Source organism: Gossypium raimondii, chromosome 1, assembly GCF_025698545.1.
Source record: "Gossypium raimondii isolate GPD5lz chromosome 1, ASM2569854v1, whole genome shotgun sequence".
In the NCBI taxonomy this organism is placed as follows: domain Eukaryota; kingdom Viridiplantae; phylum Streptophyta; class Magnoliopsida; order Malvales; family Malvaceae; genus Gossypium; species Gossypium raimondii.
The window spans coordinates 43,014,023-43,037,836 of record NC_068565.1 but is presented as its reverse complement, the minus strand read 5'-3'; the positions used below and the strand labels follow the sequence as shown (position 1 = coordinate 43,037,836).

Here is a 23,814-nt window from a genome sequence, read left to right as displayed (position 1 = left end):
AATAAAAATGAAATACAAAAACTAAAATCATTCCACATCGAACATCTAGCAAAATAGTTATATTTTAGTTAGGAAGAAATATCTCTAATAAAATGGAGATTAGATCGAAAATTAATAATATAAAATTATGATTAACGTCTTAATCTTTAATAGAAATTTATAAAATGACTTAACTAATAATTTTTAACAGATAAAATAAAAAAAATTTAGTTTGAGGATTTTCAAATGAAGTGGCCCTTTGAAACTCTGAAACGCTATCGGGAAAGGTTTTGCATGTTTAATGATGACTTACAGGTGAGCACTTGGCCCAGCAAGTTGCTACTTTTATGGATAGGATTAGATTCTAGTGTAACTTAGATTGCTGTAGCATCACTAGGGGTGAGCAAAACTCGATTCGACTCGAAAAAATCGAAAAAAAATTCAAATTTCGAGTTAAACGAATCGAGTTATTCGAGTCAAATTTTTTTTTCGAATTTTGAGTTCGAATCGAGTTGAGTTTTCGAATTCGAATAACTTGAATAATTCGAATAATTCAAATATCAAACTATAATATTTTACATTTTTACCCTAAACTCCCAAACCTTTTTACTTTTCCCTCAAAACTTTTACTCCTTCCCATTTTCCCCCCAAAACTTTTACTCCCCTCCCCTCCCAACCCCTCAATCTACCCAAAATCCATTTCCCACCAAAATTTTACTCTCCCATTTATTTTTTCTCAAAATTTTACTCCCAAAAACTCTCAAAACCTTTTATTTTCCCCCAAAATTTTTACTCCCTCCCACTTTTCCCCTAAAACTTTTATTCACTTCCCATCCCACCTCCCATCTATCCCAAACCATCCCCCCTCCAATTTTTTTTTAATATTTTCCCTCCAAAATTTTACTCCCTCTATTTACTTTCCCTCAAACTTTTATTCTCCAAAACTTTTTATTTTTCCCCTAAACTTTTACTTATCACCCTTTACTCTCAAATAAAAAATCAAAATTATCCAAAACAATCACTAAACATAAATAGTAATAATTTTATTTATATCTACTATTTATATTATTAAATTAAATTTCACATTTTATATTATTTATATTATTGAATTGTTTAGTCATATTGAATATTTATATTAAAATTGAATTATTAATTATGCCATAAAATATTCGTGTTAAAATTTTATATTGGTATCAATTTCACATTTTATTTTTAAAATAACTTTTATTAAAAATCATATTTTTACATTTAATATATTTTTAATTCTAAAATACATAGTGACAAGAATTTGAAGATAATTGAAACAACTAAGCAAGCAAAGAAGCTAACCAGTATATAAAAATTAATAAATAAATTATGAAGTGATGAAAGTTAATAAAAATTTTGATTAAGGTGGACAAATTTTATTACAATGGGTGACAATGGTTACAAGGACCCAAAATTATTTTTTAAAATTTAACTCGAACAAATATATTCGATTCGATTCGAATTCCATCTCACTCGACTCGATTCGAGAAAACTTCAGATAAAGTTAGGATGATAAAATGAGATTCGAAAACTCGATTAACTCGAAAATTTTCGATTCGATTCGATTCGATCGAATACTCACCCCTAAGCATCACTATGAATGCCACCAATATTAGAAAGTTGTGCTTACTTAATTCTCTTAGGGAACTGCTGGAGTTGCACTTGTTGGATTGTTAGGAACTGTAACAGCACAAGGTCGATCTTTGGATGATTTTCCAAACCACAAGATTGTTGTGGTGGGAGCTGGAAGGTATTTGGCTGACTTATAAAGCTTGGTCTTTCAGTCTTTCACCATAATTTTTCTACGGCTCCTTGCATCCATTCCCTTACTGCTTTATTTCTCATAAAAACTTTTCTTTCTGGCTTCCAGTGCAGGGCTTGGTGTTCTCAGCATGGTTGTTCAAGCTGTTGTAAGGATGACAGGAAATGCAGGAACAGCTGCGCAGAACTTCTTCCTACTTGATAAAGATGTACAATTTTGTACCTCCTTTCTAGCTTTTTCATCCTATTTGTGCAAAGCCTTTTATGTCCTTTTAGATATGTAATGTCCTTTCTCTTGTGTAATGAAGATGTGTATTTTATGAACTAATCATGTAAAAATGTTTTGCTAGAAAATCATCTCATGGATTTTTTTATTAAAATGTTTTGCTAGAAAATCATCTCATGGATTTTTTTTATGATATCTACTTCATTCATAGTTTTCTTTTTCTTTTAGTTTCTTCCTTCTACGAGAAAATCATTATGGTTTGACTCTAGGAATCTAAATTTTCTAATTTTTAATTGTGTTATTAATTTATTATTTTAAATTCTAAAACTAAATTCATTAATTTTTATATTTAGTTTTAAAGTTAAAATTTTCATAGAAAATTTAATTTAAATAATATTTTTTATTTATCCTTAACAAGTATATTTAAAGTTCAAATTTAAAAAATAGTATAATATTTATCATAAAAATAAATATTATTTGATTAAAATATATATTTTTAAAGGTTATGTTTTTAGCGGCGTTTTTGCGAGAAGCGCCGCTAAAGGTTTGTTCTTTCGTAGCGTTTGTGACTAAAGCGCCGCTAAAGGTCATGATCTTTAGCGGCGTTTGTGATAAAAGGGCCGCTAAAGGTCAAGATATTTAGCGGCATTTTTTCACATAAACGCAGCTAAACTTAGCGGCGGCGTCTATAGCGGCACTTTTTGCTGCGCTTGTGAAAGCGCCGCTAAAAGTCTATTTTGCTGTAGTGTAAATTTATTCCTGATCATATGTGTTACTTACATATATATTTTGAGTACGATCCTACTAATTTGGGTTGTTTATGGTTTTTTATCTTATAAGGACTAAATTGATGACAAAAGGAAATTTGGTGCCAAAAAGCGTGAAGTTAAAGACAAAACGGGTTAGCATGCGAAATAGGAAAGAAGTGGTGCCGAAAATACAAAGTGTAAAAGACTTGGGGAAAAAATTCAAAGAAGAGATTTATGAACATAAGACTTTATTTAAATTTGAATTTTATTTTTAGGATTGTTGTTAGGATTATTATGATATTGTTTAGATTTAATTGAAATTATATCTTTTATTATCTTTTAGAGTTTAAATAGGAACAAACTAGGTTTTTTTATGTACTATAAATAGGGGATAGAGTGACATGAATATTCACTCATCACTTTTGTAAAAAAACTCCTTCCCCCTAAGGCTCTTAGGCTTTTGTTCATTTTATTTTCCAATAAAATTCCATTCCATTAAACTTGTGTTTTTTTTCCCAAAAAGCATGAGTCACTAAACTCATCTAGTTAAAAGTTATCAAGAATTCTCCAAAAAAGTTCATGAGGCTTAGAACCTGCACTTAACTCTCCTCAATAGGTATTCATCATTTCTCCGCATTACGGGACTAATGCTTCCGCCCATGTCTTTCCAAAAGTAATCTTTTCATCTTGTGCAAAGGCGGCCGCTTTGTATGTTTTGGGAAGATTGCATAGTCGGTTCGCTAACTTACTGTGTCAGTGGTTGTCGAGCCTAAGAAACGAAATGGCGTGGCATTTGCCATTCAGAAATGATGATCTAGTGTAAGACGGCCACACAGAAGTGACGGTTGGCTAGAGTCAGGTTCCTCTAAATCGTAAGGCTAAAACTTAAGTGGAACTAGTGGTTGTAGGCATCCTCTTCCACTAGAACTGGCTTATTCGGTCATGAGAAGGATCACCTAAAAGCCTATGATTGAATCCAAGGCTGGAATCCCTCAAATCGAAAACCCCCTTCCCTTAACTCTGTTTCTTTTTACAATTGCAATTTCAATTTATTCAATTTCAACTCGTCCATATTTCTAATTCTATTTTTTTTCCCAGGTCAGATGTTTTTCTTGGGCACAACCGTGCCCAGGATTTTGAGGAACAAGAAGTTGTAGAGATCCAGTCCCTGAGGATTTAACCCTACTTCCCTTATACTATTCTTTTCATTATTTCTTAGGGATAGGTTATTTTTGGTGCTTTCAATGACACACCATAAAGAAAAAATACCATCTGCGGATTAAAAATTGAAAAATTCGATAAAGTTTTAATGATTATCCCGAAAATCCTGAGATAATATTTCAGTTTGTCTTAACTTTTTCATGTCAGAATCATGTAAAATCAAATTCGGGAATTGGGAAGAATTTTCAAAAAATAAATAAATTTAGAAGCTTTTTTTTATTTATTTGTTAGTCATGTCCAATCTTTTCCAATATTTTCAAAAATGTTCCATATCCGGTAACAGGGTTTTCCTATAAAATGAAGATAATATGGATGAGGGTTTTCAAAGTTAAATTTTGAGGAGAAATATATGGTTTTTTAAGGAGAAGGTTGTTAAAAATCTTAAGTGGTTTTATTCATTTGCTCGAAAAAAGTTCATTTGCTGCAACAAAATTTAGAAAATCAGACTAACAAACTAAACTAGTTCAAGTACGCAAATAGTTATACGAGTCTCAAAGCCCAATTTTAGTCCCATGGATGTGATGGGCTTACACTACCTCAAGGTTCAACAACCATGTCAAAGGAAAATTAAACCAAGATTCGATCAAATCCATTATGTGAGGATGAATCTTTTTGAGGAAACGAGGAACGATACATGCATGGAATGGGTGAAATGTATTAAAGTCAATTCAACCAAGTTGTCAATTTTCAAGTTGAAAAGATTAGTCAAATTGCGACAAATTTTTAGATGGGATCCAAACATTTCTAGATTAATATGACTTAATAGTATTTGAAGATTTATCTCTTATCTTCGAAACGCACTTTGAATCACTTGATTCCAAGTTTGGGAACTCAAGTTATGACTGCTTTAGTGAAGACTGCACGAACAGAATTTCTCAAATGGTTTTGAATGTTAATTTAACCACCAATGATGTACATTGAAACTATTGTATAGATTAAAATAGTATTATATATTTAGTCATCACAACATTATTTTAATGTCTACATTAGAGTGGTATTATGTATTTAGTATATAGATTTATTTTTTCAATATGTTACAAATTACATCATATTTAAAAATAACATAATATAAATTATTATAAACTTAAAAGCGGGCCAAGCTCAGGCCTTGAATGTTCGAGCCTAAGCCCGTCTATTATTTTAAACGGGCCTAATTTTTTTTGCTCGAAAATAGTGGTTTCAAGACCACAATTCTGACGTGTGAGTCTGTAAATATTAATTATTTGATATTTATGAGGTTATTAGTGTCATATAAAAATTTAGTTTAGAAATTTTAATATTTGATTGGTTCATTAAAGAAAAAGGATTAAATTGTAAAAGCTAAAAAAGTTAGTTCTATGAACTAAAGGTAATAAATGGATTTAGAAATTTGACTTGAGGGCCTTAGGTGATAAATTTACATTTTTCATTTTTAGTGGAAAGTTTAGTGGATATTGACATGAAATTTAATTAGTTTTATTTTTATATAAAAGGGCGAACCTGTAATTTAGTTAATAAACAAATTAAAAGAAACAAAAGATGAAATAATCATGATCTTCATCTTTCTTTCCACCTTGGAACCGAAACACCATAGTTAAGGAGAAACAAACTTTCTGCCAAAGCATTTTCAATTACATGGTATGAAATTTAGATTTAATTTTAGTGATTTTTATATTTTTGAGATAGATGTAACTTAATTTAGCTAGTATAAGGATTATTTTGTGAAACTATCAGAGTTTAAAAAATTACCATTGATGTTCTTGAAGTTTTCTTAATGTGCATGCTTGGGTTGGAAACTTAATGGTGATTTTGAGTTAGTTTGTAAAGTAATTTGGTATAATTTTTATGTTTAGGGATTTAATTGAAAATAACGAAAGTATGGCATATTTTCTCAAGAAATTTTAGCATGTAAGGACTGATTTTGAGTTGTTATAAATTCGGTTTAATGGGAATAAATTTTTAATTTGGAGTTGTTATAAATTCTTGTTGTAGTCTTAGGGATTAAATTGAATAAAGTGTAAAAGTTTGGGACAAAAGTGAAAAGTTGTAAATAAGGTGAAATATGTACTAAATTGAGTATTAAATGAAATTGAAGCTACTAAATTGAAACAAACTATTTAGAGATCAATAACAAGTAAATAACCAATAAAATGAACAGTTGATGAATAGTCATTGAGCTTTCGTTGTCTCGGTAGATTAGCTTTGTTAAGTTCGTACGGTTTAATTAATATAAATTGAAATGTTATTTTGATATTTTGTTGTGGTTGTTGGATAATTTAGACACAATTGAATTATTATAATGTGATGTGAGTTGAGAAAGTAAATGATTTCAATATTATTAATCTGATGATATATCGAGCCCGGATGAACGTATGATAAGATACAATTGACATGCCAATAAGCTATTTTGTGCGTGGTACGGGGTTGACTTGCGGTTAGATGGTTATTTTTGATTTGTTAATTTCCACTGAATATACTGATGTCCAACATTTGTTGCGGACTATTGTGTTATATTTACAGTGATCCTGTTGTGTTTCTTGGGTGGATATAAAGCCTACAGGCTTGACACGTGGTGCCCAAGTGTGTTTTTGGTTGGCTTGGCTCATTTGAGCGTTCTGGTGTGTTATGGATAGTTAATCGTGTATCCATATCTATTTATACCATTCATCGGATTGGTTTCCAATGGTTATATGACTTGTTTTTAAATCTTATAAGTGTCTACATGGTCTTCTGAATGTATATCGTGACATGGTATTGAATGATATCATGTGATTGAATATATTTTACAACTTGCATATGCACGTGAAACTCACCTGTTGAGTGACCGTGATTGACTGTAACGTTGTTTCTGCAAGTGTATACAATCCTTCAAGTATTAAGTAAGTAAAATGAGTTATCATCTCCACAGGGATTGTGTATGTTAATCAATTATTTATAAAATTATAAATTCACAATTTGGTATAAAAACACAATAATTTGAATGGTGATGTTTAGACTAAGTGAAGTTAACTACATGTAAAGATTGATCCCTAATGTAATTTTTAATCTAAATGTAAATTATCTAAATGTATGAATGAACAGTTTTAGCAAAAAAAGCAATCAACATAAAATAGGCTAGGATAATTATATTAATCAACTCAATTCATTTTCATCATGCTTAACAATGTTCGAAAAACATTCCATGGCAACTTGATCTTTCACGAGTTTGGAAACAAAATTAAATCCTCTCGGGTCTTTTACTTAGGGAAATATGCATTTTACTGATCATATTAGACTGAGGATTTCTTAGCATTTATGCGAGGTCACAGGGACATTTACGTTTGCAACAGTTTAATCACATAAACCTAAAAACCATACAAGATAATAGAGCTAACTAAAGATATTATGAACCTCAACTTAGTCGGGTTTAATGATCTAAATTGAGCATTGTACTTTTCAATTATGTGTCTACTAGTAGTTGTCTAGTTAGAATCGCTTAGCTGATCTAAATGCACCCAATCACGTATGAATGAAATACATCATAATATTACTTGAAAACATGATCGATTAAGGCCCAAACATATTAAACATGAATAAAATAAATCTTATTAAATTAACATAATCATCCTAGCAAATAGGATTTAAAATACCATAGTTGATGTCAAAAACAATAAACTCAAAGCAAACATAACTAAAATAAATAACAAGAAGAAAGAGTAAACTCTATTCAGTTCAGCAGCCTTTCAGATATATTCTGACTAATGCGCTCCTCTGTTCTGATCGATGCTTCTTTGCTAAGGGTTCCAAGGTGGCCGACCAAATAATGCTTTTGATAAAGCTTTTATGGCTAAAGGATGGAAGGGGGATGGTGGCTATGCAAGGGGAAGGAAAAGGGAAATGAAATGTAGAGAAATGCTAATGAGAAAAGAGAAATGAACTGTGAGGGATGATATTTATAGGTGAAGGTAAAGGGTAGAGTTTACTACAAAAAGAATTTAAATTCCTTCCTTTTCTCTCACATATGGCCGGCCACAATTCATGGAAAAGGGGATGACTTAGTCTCCTCGTTTTGAATTCAAACCAAGGCTATTAATAGTCATAGGGTAGACGATTTCAACAGCAAAGTTGTTGGGCTGGTTTCTGATTATTTTCCAACTATAAGGACCTTCAATTAAATACCCTAAAGCTTGCTTTTGGGCAGCCATCTACTTGTACTAAAACTAGGTTTTAATTCCTCCTTGTTGGACGGTTTCTCAGTCCAATAATTTAGTATACATGTCCATCTTTTAGTACATCTTTTACTAGGTCAAATAATTAACCTCATGACCCAGTTTGCATGGTCTTGTCGTCTATATGAATTGATAAGTAGCTCAAATCCAAATATTATTTCCAAACTTTATACTAAGTACATCATAATATTAACTTGAATCATAGTTTGCATGCATTTTCAAAGTCATACATAACATTCACCAATCAATATGCTTTCTTTATCAACGAAACATAGCAGTCCCAAGGTTTAATTAGTTGTCTTCATAAGTTGAGCTCAGTAATTCCTCTCAACTAATGTTGTCGGTATAATCATCCAATCAATAGGTTTTTTTTAGGTTGTAATGGGGCTAGGCTAAAGGAAGGGATAAAGAGAAGTGAATTTTTAGGTTCAATCATCTTAACCCTAACTTGTCTTGGATTTTTCTGTATCACAACTTCGTACAATTGGGTCTTTGGAATACCTCCCAAACTTATTTTGAGCTCATGCTCAACCTTTACTTTCACACTTTGGGAAAACTTTTCTTTTCTTTTTTTTCTTTTAAACAAACTTACCTTTGTTCTTTCATTCTTTCATTTTTTTTAACCATGTGAAGAGCATGTACATCTTTTGTATTTTTCCTCAAACTTTGATCATTAAGAAAAATTCAATTAAGATAGGTACAAAAACATAGGATAAATTTAAAAAGATGGTAATTTGGTTTATAATGTAGGTGCTTTGCAATAAACAGACCATTAAGCTCAAAAATTAAGTTTCAATGGTTAAATTAATAAGGCAGGCTTGAAAGGCTCAAACGATCCAAAAAAAAGTGTGCCTATATCATATTAGATTCTTATACCTCCTAAAATTTCATCTCAAGAAAGTTACTAAGTCAATTCCAAAGGCTTAAGCCTTCATACATGTCTATCTCTAAAGAAATCAAATTTTCATGGCAAATACTACATAAGACTAAAGATCATACAAGCATTCCAGCACTCTAGATAATATATGAATAACTTAGATAAAATTAGAATACATGCTTGCATTTGAACATACATATGAATAACCTCACTTGAAACCATGTTAGTGCATCAGTTCATAATTCACTTAAATTAACATAAGTCATTAAACATGAATAACCTCACTTGAAACCATCAATTTCATGAACATAGACATACTTTCATTTAACATACCCTTTTCATTCCTTTACATAGTTTTCATGATATAAGTCATTTGAATACTTACCATTCCTTTCCTTTTCATGCTCGTTGAATCAAATGAAATAACATCAAATATTAGACAAATACTCAAGTAACCATTTAATTCTCTAAACACACTACAACATCACGATTTAATGTATTTATAGACATAATAAGAATATATAATTACACCAAGGCATTAGCATACATTATCAGATTATACTAGTCAACCATTCAACTCGTATTCATACTTACGATACATACCTCACTTGAAACGTGTTACCTGAATATCAAATGATCAGAGTGTACCATGGTGTCTTTCAACCATGGTCTTATTTATTCTTGTCTTGATGCCATAGTGTCTTTAAACCATGGTCTTATTCATTTTTCGTCGTGTTGTCATAGTGTCTTTCAACTATGGTCTTATTCGTTTGATTCGTGAAGCCATAGCGTCTTTCAGCTATGGTCTTACTCAATAGAATTGTGACGCCATAACGTCTTTCAGTCATGGTCTTACTTGATAAATTTGTGAAGCCATAACATCTTTCAGTCATGATCTTACTCAATAGAATCGTGATGCCATAACGTCTTTCAGTCATGGTCTTACTCATTTCTAGTATGGTGTCATAGTGTCTTTCAACTATGGTCTTATTTATTCTCTGGTATAGTGCCATAGTGCCTTTCAACGATGGTCTTAATCATTTTCCTTCAAGACAATAAACTCAATTCATATATAAACAATTAGATATAAAACAATCAAAACCAAAATTAATTAATTTAATCAAGTTACGAATTTACCTAACTAAATTACAGAGGCTTTTTGGTAATCTTTCATTCTCCTCAATTTTCCACTCAATCTTGATTTAAATTAATAATTTTATTCAATTTATTAATTTAGATGGTAAAACAATTTATTTTATGCAATTTAGTTATTTTTGAATTTTTACAAAATTACCCTAATATTTTACTTTTATTCAATTTAGTCTCGAGCCTAAAACATGCGATTTAACCATTTTATTGAAAATTCATATCAGCCAAATATTGATAGCTTCAATTTCAGCCTATTTTTGCAACAATTTCACACCAAGTTCTTGTATTTTTACTATTTCAACAATTTAATCCTTAATTGTTAAATTCATCAAAATCACTTAACAAAATACTTATAAATCAAAAATAATACTCTAATTTCATCATTTAACATCTAAAATCACAAATATTCATCAATGGTAACATTCAAAATCTTTAACAATTTTAAAAACGAAGGTACGAGCTAGCTGAACCTAGTTGCAACGATCTCAAAAACATAAAAATTACTAAAAATGGGTTTAGATTTCCTACCATGCAAGAAGGCCAAATTTTTAAAGCATTTGAAGCTTCCAATATTTCCTTCCATGGTGGCTCATTCGGTGGGAGAGAAGAATGAAAAAGAATGGAATTTTTCTTTTCTTATTTTTATGTTTTATTTATTAATTTAATGTTATTTTAATTATAAACTTTAATTTAAACAACTAAAACCACTTACTCACCGTCAATCATAATTGTATATGGAAATATTGCCATTTAAATCCCTTCAATAATTCTATTTAACTCATTTAGCAAATAAAATTCAATTTTGTAGCTTTTACAATTTAGTCCTTTTCAATTAATTAACTATCTAAATATTAAAATTTCTCAACGAAACTTTAATACAACCTTAATAACACTCCGTAAATATTTATAAAAAAATTTACTGCTCGGTTTATAAAAACGAGGTCCCGATACCTCATTTTCTAAAATTCCATTTATCACAAATCATTAAATCAAATTTTTATCAACGCACCATATAAGATTTGTAAATATTAAATAATAATATTTACGGATCCACACATCAAATTTGTGGCCCCAAAACCATTGTTCTCACACTTTAAAGAAATAGGTTGTTACACTTATTGTCGAATCTTCTACCGAACATAATAGGAAAAAATGCCAAAGAGAAATAAAGCAATGTCGATCATTAATCAACCGGACTAACAATACCTCTACTTAACGTTATGGTTAGTCAGCATTTCCATATAATAAGAATCACATCTGAAGATAAACAATTGCATGTCTCTGCGGATAAAAGAACATATAGAATACCCAGAGGAGATCGTTGTAAGACACTTGGCCATTACAGCTGCATTCAGATATATTTTCAATTTGAACACTATCCCACTGACTACTAAAGTCATTGATGATCCCACATTATTCCACTCCACTAAAGAACTCAATTCAGAAGAAATCCCGATTAACCCTTTTTTTTAGATATCATCCCTGATGAAGTCGAATACTAGTGAATAATTTCTTCTTTACTTGTTAACCAATTCTCGACTCTGACCACATTATCACTCATTCAATCGATGAACTCTTCAGCTTCTCGCTTATGCCGAAGTATAAAATTTTAATAACAAAGGGGTGGAGATCGTAATGCCACAAAATTTAACTCTCAAGAATACACATAACATAACATTCATTATTAACGTAAACACTATGAATATCTACTCTAACCTTTATGAGTTTCTACTCATCAAAAGCAACTTTTAATTCAGATACTTGAGTATCGGTTTCAATATTATCGAAATTATCTCGGTTGGAAAATATCTCTGTCTAAAAGTCAAACAAATCTCATCAGAGTCAGGAAACATCACACTATCACAGGTTATATAAGACATGTATTTCTAAACTTCATACATGCTACGTTCAGTCCGAAAACTGACTAAATCATAGCTCTGATACTATTAAATGTAACACCCCTAACCCGTATCCGTCGTCAAAATAGGGTTACAGAGTATTACTATAAAACCATAACATAAAAATATTCATTTCCAAACATTTCATTAAGCATAGCAAATTCCATTCAAATACATACATATCGTCCCTTAATCGAGCCATCGAGGCCTTAGAAACACTTTAGAAACAATTCGAGACTAAATCAAAAACATTTGGAACATTGAGAAAAATGTTAAAAAAGTTAAAATTGTAGAGGTCACACGGCTATGTGGCCAGTCACACGGCTGAGACACACGTCCATGTCTCAAGCCGTGTAACAATCGAAGTAGGGACACACAGCCGTGTCCCAACCCATGTCTGTGCCCATTTAACTCTTTGAGTTGGATCACACGGTCAAGCCACATACCCATGTGCCAAGCCGTGTAACACTCGAAATGGTCTCACACGCCCATGTGCCAAGCCATGTGCTAGGTCGTATAACTACCTGACTTGTAACATTTAAAACCTACAGGGGACACACGTGTCGAAGCTGGGGTAAGGGTATAAAAATTGTCCCTAGTCAAGAGGTAAGTTACAAAGTGACTTATCTCGAGACTATCCGGATATAGTCTTAATGGGTGGCACTAGTTGCGGATGACGTGACGGGTGGTTCAGAATGCTAAAGGTTTCCTTTTGTGCGTGTTAAGGATACTTTTTGAAGATGAGAGGTTACACTAACACCTTGTTTGGTTCTATGTAATGGCATAGCCATTACAATTCAATTCCATGGGCCTGCATAAACCCTCGTTTGGTTCAATGAAATGTCTATTACGGATGTTGCTGTTTAGTTTTCTATTCCCACTAAACACTGAATAGAGGCGAAATAGCATTATTTGCCTCACCCTCTGAATTACCATTCAGAGCATGGTAGAAATGTTGAAAAAGATTATTTTTTTTCATTTTTGCCCTCATTGTTTCATCATCATCTCATTTTTGCAGTTTCAACTACAGCCTCCATGTTCACTACCTTCTCCATTTACAAAGCCCTAAACACCATTTCCCATTACCAATTGTCTGTAGTTCTTTTACTTTATTTTTCATTTTCTTCGTTCCTAAAGTTTAGTTTAGCAACTCAAGTTTTTCTGGCTGTGATAAATCAAAATCCTCATCTATTTATTTTATTATCGTCTTTTGATATTAAAGAAAGCATTACCTCTTTTTCTTCTTTGTTTGAATTTTGTTTATTTTCCATGCTTTAATTTTGGTTTCCTTATCTTTGATCTAAGCAGGACCAAACAACTTACCTTCCCAAATCTGAGCTAGCGCCTAAAAACCTTGAAAAGGTTAAAAATAGAAAATTAAATAAATCAAAAGCACTCAGGATTCAGTACCGCTGAACCCTGTTAATAGCTTGCTTCCCCTAAATATTTAGACCGTGGAACAACAAAGATAATTCATTAGCTTAATCAAATTGGGTATCTCTTATATCAACCTAAAATAAAGGTAAAAGTTGTGTGCAGGAAGCTGTATGACTATGTTCGATATGATCTCAAAGAAATAGCTTTCCCTTCTTCATTGCCTAATCCTCCCTACATAAAGAAGTACCGCAAATTGACTTGGCACAAGCGCTTCTTGGTACTTTTCTTTTCCAATTTCTCTTCCACAGTAAGAGTTTTGTTTGCTTATTGATTTCTGGGTTTTAATGGTGAATGCTGTTAGATTTTGGGTTTCCCCTTTTCCTTTATATAATTGTATTTTTTGATGGTTTATGTGATGGAGAAACTATATTAGTACTGGATTGTAGTTTAGATATTACTTCCAGTTTAAAGAGCATGGCTCTTTCATTTCTCCATCATAGTAAAACATTATAGTGAGCTTGGTTTGTATTTTTTTTTTTTTGCGTCATTGCTATTACTGTAAGCAAAACATTTTAGAACTCTGAAGCCTTTTTTTGGAAGAAAAAAAGCATGGTTTTTTTTACTTTAAATCAAGAACATATGTTTGGAAGTACTTTACGTTTAAACTATTAGCGATTCTACTCAAATATGATGATATTACCACTTCCTTTCTATAATTTTTTTTTTTTGCTTTTGTTCCATTTAACAAATTTTAAAGAAGCATAATGGAAATTTGAAATCTCACAGATGCTAGCTGGTGATCAGGGTGGAAATTAGATCATTGGGATATTGAAATGATCAAATGATTTTTATGTACTGTTTTGCTGACTTGATGGTTAACTTAACCACTTTAATGTCAAATAATGCTCAAGAGCCTATTATTTGCCTATGCATTAGGGAATAAGAGGCATTTATTTTTAGTATATAATTAGTAAAAACCTGTCATCCTTCTTCAGGTCTTGAAGGAGGCCTCTAGGCTTTATACTGCAAGTTGGGTAAGAGATATTGGTCCTGATCTTAGACCAAACGATTATAAGAAGGATGATGGGATTAAAGGTAAATCCAATGGAGATAAGAATAGGAGTACAGAGATAGAACCTTCGACCTTGGAGGATATTGGTGAGGAACTTTACTTTGTGGTTTCTTATCTTGAAATGTTCAGATGTATAAGTTGTCTGTAATGAATCAAGAAGTATATAGCATGACTTGCAAAATATACGGCATATTATATGTGCAATAAACCGTTAGATTCGTGCTTGAGACATCTTATGGAGGTCAATAAACAAAGTCTCGTAATGCTTGAGGTCAGTTAGGTTTTCATTTCAATTTCCTTCTTTAGTAGAACTTGTCTGGAGGTAGCATGGAATTTATTCATTGATTTCTTTTTCCTCTTGCTGCTCAAAGTCATCTGTGACTGCATTTTGTTTTATTATATTGTTGGCACCTGTGTTCAAGTCTTATATTTTACACTTCCACTGGCATATTTTTGGTCAATCCCTTCTTCACCAGGCAAAGGTTTAGTTGTTAAGGAAGATATTAAATTATTGTTTATCTTCTAGCAGTCTTAGTTTGTAACGACTCGATAGTTGCAGGTGTCAGAAAACACATTTTTGGGACTTCGTTTTCGTTAATTGAACTTGTAAATATTAAATATTTACGAAGTTAGTTGTGTAGTTAATTAGGTTTTGTTTAAGTGAATTTGCAGAATTAAGAATAATTAGGTATAAATACTAAATTGCATATAGGGTGAAAGTTGAATTATAGATTAAAGAAAAATTAAAAGGACTAAAGAAGAAATTTTGCCATAGTTTATAAATGAGGCAACATAAGGGTGAAATTATTATAGAATTTTAAGTTAAAATATATTATAATATGTTACTTAATATTTAAGTATATATATTATATTATAAGAATAATAAAACAAACAAATAAAAAAAAAGAAAGAAAAAGGAATAGAAAACCAAAACGAAACAGAAAGAAAAAGAAAGAAAAGGGATAAAGAAGGAGACGAAGGGCTTTAAGGTTTTAAAATTTCCAAGTTCAATTGGTTAGTCAATTTAGTCTCTTTTTCTTGTAATTTTTATGTTTTTGGAATCTCGGTATTAAATACTACTCGACTCATGTTGAAATTTTAGCAATTCTTGAGTTTTTAAATGTTTTAATGTTGAATAATTTTAGTATTAGGGATTAAATTGATAGATTTTAAGCTAGAAATAAAAAGGATTAAATTGTAGAATAAATTGTAAATTTTGATTAATAATGACTAAATTGTGAAACTTTTGAAATTTAGGGATTTAAGTGAAAATAGGGAGTTAAATTTATTTTAAAGTGAAATTTGCAAGAAATGTTTATCCTTTTGCAATGTGTCGGTATGTACCTAGGGTGTCTAAATAATAGTTATTTTGTGAATTATTTGTAAATAAGGTTATAAATATAATGTTAGTTTGGTATATATATATAAACATATGAAATTAAGTTAATGTTTAAGTGTTCATGAATAAGGCAAAATAAATTGAATTAGGCATGACTTATAATGATGATTTGAATGATGTTTTAATGATATGAAATGATGATATAATTGTGGTACCTATGAGGGTACATTGGTTAGGCACCTAGGACGTTTGTTTGATATGATTTGGATGTGTTTGATTGTGTTTTGAATTGGTTAAACGAATGATTTTTTAGTTGCTTATTGTCTAAGCTTGCAGGGAATGGTAAACTTGTTGTTTAAGGTATATTTGGAGTCCACACGGCCAGACACACGGGAATGTGGCTGGGTCGTGTGAGACACACAGCTAACATACAAGCGTGCAAGGCCATTTCGAAAGGGTACACGGCCTGGAACACGAGTGTGTGGCTTGGCCGTGTGACATAAGTCAAAAAGTTACACGGGTATAAACACAGGCAGGGACATGGTCGTGTATCCCTATTTCGAATGCCCACACGGTCCACACGGTCTAAGACACAGGTGTGTCTCTTGACCGTGTGAGTCACACGGCCTGACCACACGACCGTGTGAACCCTACAGCTTTGAAAATTTTTAATATTTTTCGAAAAATTCTCTGAGTTTCCGAATTAGTCCCGACTTGTTTCTAACACGTATTTTGGGCCTCGATGGCTCAAATAAGGGACAATATATATGAGTTTGATTGTTTTATGGCTTTAATATTATGTTATATGAAATGTTGAAATTTCTATCTGTTTGATCTGTAAACTCCGGTAATGCTTGATAACCCGGTTCCAACAAGGGATACGGGTTGGGGGTGTTACATAGTTATCTGGGTTTCATTGTCTAGAGCCATTACCATGACGATCATACCGTTATCTTATGCTACCTAGGTACCGTTTTTTCTTCTTTTTGGTATCATTCTGAAGAATGATAGAACGATGTGCCATCTACCAGTATTCTATTTTCTGAACATCTTAATATATTTCTTTAATTTATTTTAGAAAGAAAATTTTTTAACTCATAATAATTTTCTACTTATTTTGTTACCATTTACCTTATTGGTACAGCTTCTCTTTTTCAACTAAAATTTTTTAGGCCAAATTTCTCTCATCTCACCCTTTTCTCTCTCTTATTTTCCTGATATTATAGTTTATCTTGTTGAATTTTACATTATTTTGATGTTGTCTATGGAAATGATTTAATAGCGATTGCTGAAAGATGAGGGATGGAGACTTTGAAGCTTGCTTTGCAGAGGTTATACATGACAAGAGCTTCTGCATATAGAGATGCTCTTAAGAGTTTCATAGAAGGATATCAAGAAGCTATCCAGCAGATCATGGAGAAAAAGGAGTATTCTTCTAAAACATAGTAAGAAGGCAATACTGATAAAAATTCAACTTGATGGCTAATAAGTGCATAATCAGAGATGCATGTGAGTACTTCTCCACCATACCTATTGTAGATGCAAGTTTAAAGATTTGGTGGAGCTGGGTTGGCATGAAATCACAAGAATGATACATGTCCTGAGAATTTTCCTGTATTGAGAAAGTGACCTTTAGAAACTACAAATTTAATGGGAATCTCCATTGACAATGGTGATGCTCTTTCTTTCTTGTCATTTCATGTTTATTAATTTTTGTTGTAGTTTAGTATTCAACGTGCTTGAGCTTGGAGAAATGTAAAAGAACCTTAATGCTTTATGTCTTTGTTAAGTGCAATTGAAGAATTACTTAGATATCTGCTGCCAACTACTTGATGATCTAGCCTGATGAACGAGTTTCAATCTATTCATTTTTGCTACTTCTAGTTTCAATACATTAACTCTATTAATCTTAGTTTGAGGTGATGTGAATGTGGTTAGTTATTTCTTTGTTGTTCATGGATTAGTAAAATAGCTTGATCTGTTAATTATTGATGCTCTTGAGTAAATTCAGTTTGGTAAATGGATTCGATCTGCTGTGGAATCTACTGTCTTGGATCAGAGTAGCTCTTGAATTATTTTCTATTACTCTCTATATGCTCGATAGTTTGTTTCTTTGGAGCTTATTGTTACTCAAGGTACCAAGATTGCTTTAGAAGGATTCACACGCACTGTGTGTTTGAGATCTCAATGAATGATCTTCAAGGAAAATGTGTTCATTAGGATCCACTACTTCATACTTCATGTGGTGCTATATTGCACGATCATGTTTCATCATCTAATTAATGTCACATGTTCAAATATGTAAGGTGGATCAATTTCTAGACCATCTTATATATGGTATGGTCAATGAAAGCAAAAATGCTAATGTTATCGAAGTGTCTTTACTAGATTTAGTTGGTATTGCTGTGTGTGAAAAGCTAGTATTCTAGCAGTCTAGCTTCCATGTTTTTTTGTTCTAACTCTAACGAACTTAGTTATGTTGGTGAAAAGTTAATTGGTTAATAGATTAGCTATGAAAAGCTTATAGCTTAACAACCTAGCTTTCAAGAAAAGAAATTGAAAGGAAATTATTTAGATTAGCTATAAAAGTCCTGGAATTTGATTTGAAGTAAATGTGCAGTAGCCGTGAGTTGTAGACTTCAAGGCTTAATCCTACATTGGAGACTATCACTAACATGGATATGATATGACAAGTAATACATCTCTTTGGTGATTCTTTCCCACTATTTAGCTCTTTGTACATTAATAGCATTTTAACAATGAAAGATGATGGTATTCTGTGTTATTCACATGTAAAAGGGTATCAAAACATGGTTGTTGATTATGTTTTATCATTGAATTTAATTATTAAGGTTGTTCATTTATATTGGTATCGAGTACTATCTTCTGTATTGAGAATACGACATGTAAGCTGAACATTTGACAATAGTTCCCATTTCTTTCTTTTGGCTGAGAATACGACATGTAAGCTGAACATTTGACAATAGTTCCCATTTCTTTCTTTTGAGGGCCAGTACATAGATAAGGGTTCTCTAGGGGATTTCCTGAAGTTAGATTATTGTTAATCATTCATTCATCTTCTTTCTATATTGATATTTATATTTTTTTATAATTAAATTTAAATGTAATATTTTTTATTAAATTAATAACAATTACTTCTAGTCTAAATTTATGCCTTGTCTTATTAATCAAAATGATCACACATATTCCCATTGATTTGATGAATTAAAGTAGAATAATTTATACGTATGTGGTGTTTAACATTTTTCTATCACAATTTAAATGAAATGAGAATGTGAAATGTGACATTATAATGTTTGTTATATGTAACAAAGTATCGATTAAAATTGTTACTTAACCCGTAAACTAACATTTAAATAAAATCATTATTTCTATTTCAAAGTGTCTACATTTGTTTAATCACAAGCTATTTATTACTTCTAATGTTTTATTTTTATTGTAGAATAATTAAATTATTTATTTCACTAATGATATTTTAGTACATTAAATATGTATTGCGCTTTAAAAATAATAAAGTAGGTTATGTATTATTTTATAATATTATATATTATGATTTTTAATTCATATAATAATAATTATATTAGAATCTTATTAAATTATATATTATTTTATTAAATTGTATTTAATAAAATTATATTAAAATATGATTAAATTATTTATTATTTTTATTAAAATATATTTAACAATAATTTTATTAAAATTTAATAACAATAACAATAATTATATACCAAAAAGAAATTTCTGCTACGGGTATTTTGGTCATTTAAGTCTTTTTCATTATACTATTACAACATCTATTGCATTCAACCAAATACAAAAATACTATTGTACAAGCCCAACTATGCCCGGGCCCACATAATAAACCAAAGCAGAAAAAATAAACAGTCCAACACTAGCAGGCCCAATACAAGGCCCAAAAATCTAAAACCTAATGTCACATTAATACAAGCCCAAAGCTTAACCAACTAAGCGAAACCCTAGACCTTTGCTTCACCGCCATAGCGACCTCACAAGACCCCTCCGCAATAGTAGCCGCCATTCGCAAAGTTGCGCCTTTACGCTGCAACCCCTCTTCTCCGCGCCATTCGCTCCACGCCACACCTGCAAAGAACAAACGGAAACAAGCAACAACGAAATAATAGGAATAATAGAAAATATTTTTTATTATTTTGTATCTTTATTTTTATTTTCGGTTATAAAACCGATGGAAAAATCAGAAGGGGGACTCAATATCAACAAGCGAGATCTTGAGAATATAAAGAGGGATTTAAGGTTGAAACATATTTTTTTCTTTTTGGCTTTGTTGTTTGATTTATTTTCTCAAAATATACAACAAATAATAAAAAGAAAGAGGGAGAAAGAAAGGATCTTACAGGGTCATCACGGTGTCCCTCTCCGTCATAATCGGAGGCCGGGCATCGTCGGAGGCCAAGGGACGGCCTTGACCGAGAGTGGCGGCAGAGAAACAAAGAAAACCCAGTTAGGGTTTGTTTTTTAAAAAAGAAAGTAGAGAGTTTTTTAAGGAAATATTTTAATTTTATAACAAAATTGAAACGACGCCGTTTTAGGGGAGATCCGCGTCGACCGACCCGGTCCCGTGATCCGCGTGTTTTCCTTTAAATGGTCTATTTAGCATTCGGTCCCCCTAGTCTTGCGGTGTGTTTAAATTAAGCTTCGATTTCTTTTAAATTTTCCATAAGTTTTATTTCTGTTTCAATTTGGACCATGCCGCTATGCTGCGTTTTGGGAGGCAGAATAATTTCTCTTTGGTCCCCCACTGTTATGCTGCGCATTTAAGTTGGTCCTACCTTCCAAATTTATTTCAAATCGCCCCACTTTTTTGTCTTTAAGCTCAATTTAGTCCATTTTTAAGAAAAAGCTATTATTTTATTTTTTCTTTAAAAAACATTATTATTATATTATGCATTATAGTTATCATTATATATTTTCTATACATTCACATTCACGCATTTTACACATATGCATATTTAATATATATATATTTATATATATATATATATATATATATATATATTTTGAGTTTTTTTACATGCATACATATATTTCTCTTGCACATTTTTTAGTTTTTTTTCACATGCCTTATATTTTATACATACTTACCCAATTTTTATTTTGTAATATATATATATACATAAATTTGCATTTTTATTTTATTGATTTTCACATGTACATATTATATTTTATTTGTTATTATTTTATTTTCACCATTCTCATATCTTATAATGCATATACATTTTATAATTTAAAGTTCACATACATTTTCTATAATATATTTCTGTATACGTTTTTCCTTTAAAATCATTAAATATTTTATTTTTTTTATAATTTGCTATTTTATGTACATATCATACATATATATAAGTATTTTAATTTACGTACACATATTTTCATGTTTTACCAATACATATATGCTTATACGTTTTTATTTCGTAAATATACACACATATGCATATCTTTATATTTTATTTTATTTTTTTACAATTTTCGATATCGTTTTAAATTAAGATATTTGTATCATATTGTACATTATTTTTTAAACATACCCGTTTTGGGAAATATATTTTGGTTTTGTCAATATATCAAAATCATTTTTTCCCTTGATTTAAAAGTTTTTTGAATAAAAGCAATATTCAAGGTTGGGAATTTTCGAGGAAATTGAGCCCTAACATATTGGGTTCCGATTTTCTTTACTAATTCTAGATAACCGAGGATATTCTTTATTCAAAATGCATGAGTATAAAAATCATTTTTGGGAACTTAACTTGTCGTGTCCTAACGTATTGGGTGTGACATGTTACTTTCTCAAAATGAAGATTTTCACATAAAATAGAAGTGATATTCAAAGTTCGGAATTATGAGGAATTGCACCCTAACGTATTGGGACTCGATTTCTTTACATGACTTGAACAATTGATTATCCTTTTCAAATTTCATCATTTGAGTTGATTTTAAAATCTTTTAACATTCGACACTAAGGCATTAAATGATCAATTTGGTACCGATTTTGGGCGTTATGAGGTGCTAACCCTTCCTCGTATGTGAATCGACTCCGAACTCGTTTTCTCAAATTCAGAGACCAAAATAATTTTTAAGGTGAGCCGATCACACCTTAATAAAGGATCGGTGGCGACTCCAACTTTATTTTTAAAGTCGACAACTAAATTTTTGTTTTTAAAAAAATGGTTTCGACAGCTTGGCGACTCCACTGGGGACTTTGAGAGTCGAGCCATAAACTGATTATATTTGCCTTTGTGTCGAAAATCAAAAGTTTTAAAAAAATTCATGAGTTCCCTTAGCATTCATCGTTTTTTTCATCTTGGTATGTTGGCGATTTTGCATCTGCATTTTGCATTTTACCCTTTAAGTGGGAGCGAGAAACTAGTCCTTCCTGAGGTTTTCACCTCCGTGCAGGGTAGTAGATCGCTTCCGGGATACATCCGTACCTATGTCTTCGTGAGATTTTCATCTCCGTGCGACCATAGGAAATGTATCCCCGAATCGAACTCGATCCACACGAGCCTATAATGGGTGAGGATCGAGGAATCACTGTTCAGGTACCCTTACTTTAGAAACTAAACCTCATATAGTGAGCTTTAGGAACTTACCCTAGGTAGAACTATCCCAAAACCCTAGTAGATTCCTGAATAAGTGTTCCTGCTATGTTATATTGGATTATATCTTTATATGTGATACTAACATGGGTTTATTTTATTTTGGTTGTATGACATTTTTTACTGCATGGCATTTCATCATAAAAAGAGGTGTGGATTCACGTTCGGTTGTTAAATAGAGAGCTTGTCATAAGGAAATGGGTTTCTTGATAAAGTGGAAAATAATACGGTTGCCCGAATATGTTCCGAGAAAACACAACAAGAGGAAGATGATAGTTTAATAGAGGACTACACAACCATTGCTCCGTTGCCCGAAGACTCAAGCTGACGAAGATTATTCGAGAGCCGCTGAACTTTTTTTAAGGGAAGCCAACGAGCATCACGACGATAAAGGAGCAACGAGTCACGGCCCGGATCAAGTAAAAAGGAGATAGAAGAGACATCCCTTTTGAAGAGTTCGTGAGATTTATCTTAATGCTTGAATGAAGAAGAGGATCGAATGACTCCGCCTATAAGGGCAAAATCGTATATATATATACTTTATGTAAAGAGATTTGTTTTCTAGTAAAGTTGTTCTAATAGAATTGAACTAAAAATCAACGTCTTTTTTTGCATTCATTTCATGCATTTGCATTTCATTGCATCATATGCATTAAACACCTCTAAATGATCCTAATTGATTAAAATCATTGCTCAGTTAACCTGGAAACCAACCAACCAACCCAACACCGATACGGCACTCGAGCAAAGACGAAAGATATGGATCAGAGATTAGAAAAACTTGAGCAATGTCAAAAGGAGATACAGGACCGACTTCAGCTACAGATGTATGAGCGGTTAGACAAGATGAAGCAATAAATGACTGAGAAGATGCGGGAATCTCAAGAGGATATCGTGGCAAAGATAACCCGACTGATAACTAAGGGAAGCGATAAAGGAAAGGGCCCCATGGCAAATGTCGATGAGGGAAATGATGATGAACCTTCTTATCCTCCAGGCTTCACCCCGCCACATGTGCGAACTCAAGCCGAATACCCACGTAAATCTATTGTTACCATCATGCCGCAGTAGTCTCGGGCTGGTGTTTCGAGCTTCCAAGCTGGACTGGGATCCAATCCCTAAAATAATCCTGTTAACTCTGCCATTCCTGACTTTGATGAAGTGGCTGAGAAGGAAAAAATAAAGGAAGAGCTACCGAAATAATTAGAAGAAAGATGCAAGTGGCTCGAAGAGAAGTTCAAGGCGATGGAGGTCACTGAGAGTTATCGAGGCATTGATGCGAAAGAGCTGAGTTTAGTG

General features: G+C 31.8%; 1 pseudogene; it reads left to right on the top strand.

Moving 5' to 3' along the window:
- The first annotated feature begins 3,523 nt into the window (after nucleotides 1-3,523).
- On the top strand, nucleotides 3,524-17,676 carry LOC105787047 (uncharacterized; annotated as a pseudogene).
- Nucleotides 17,677-23,814: the final 6,138 nt, after the last annotated feature.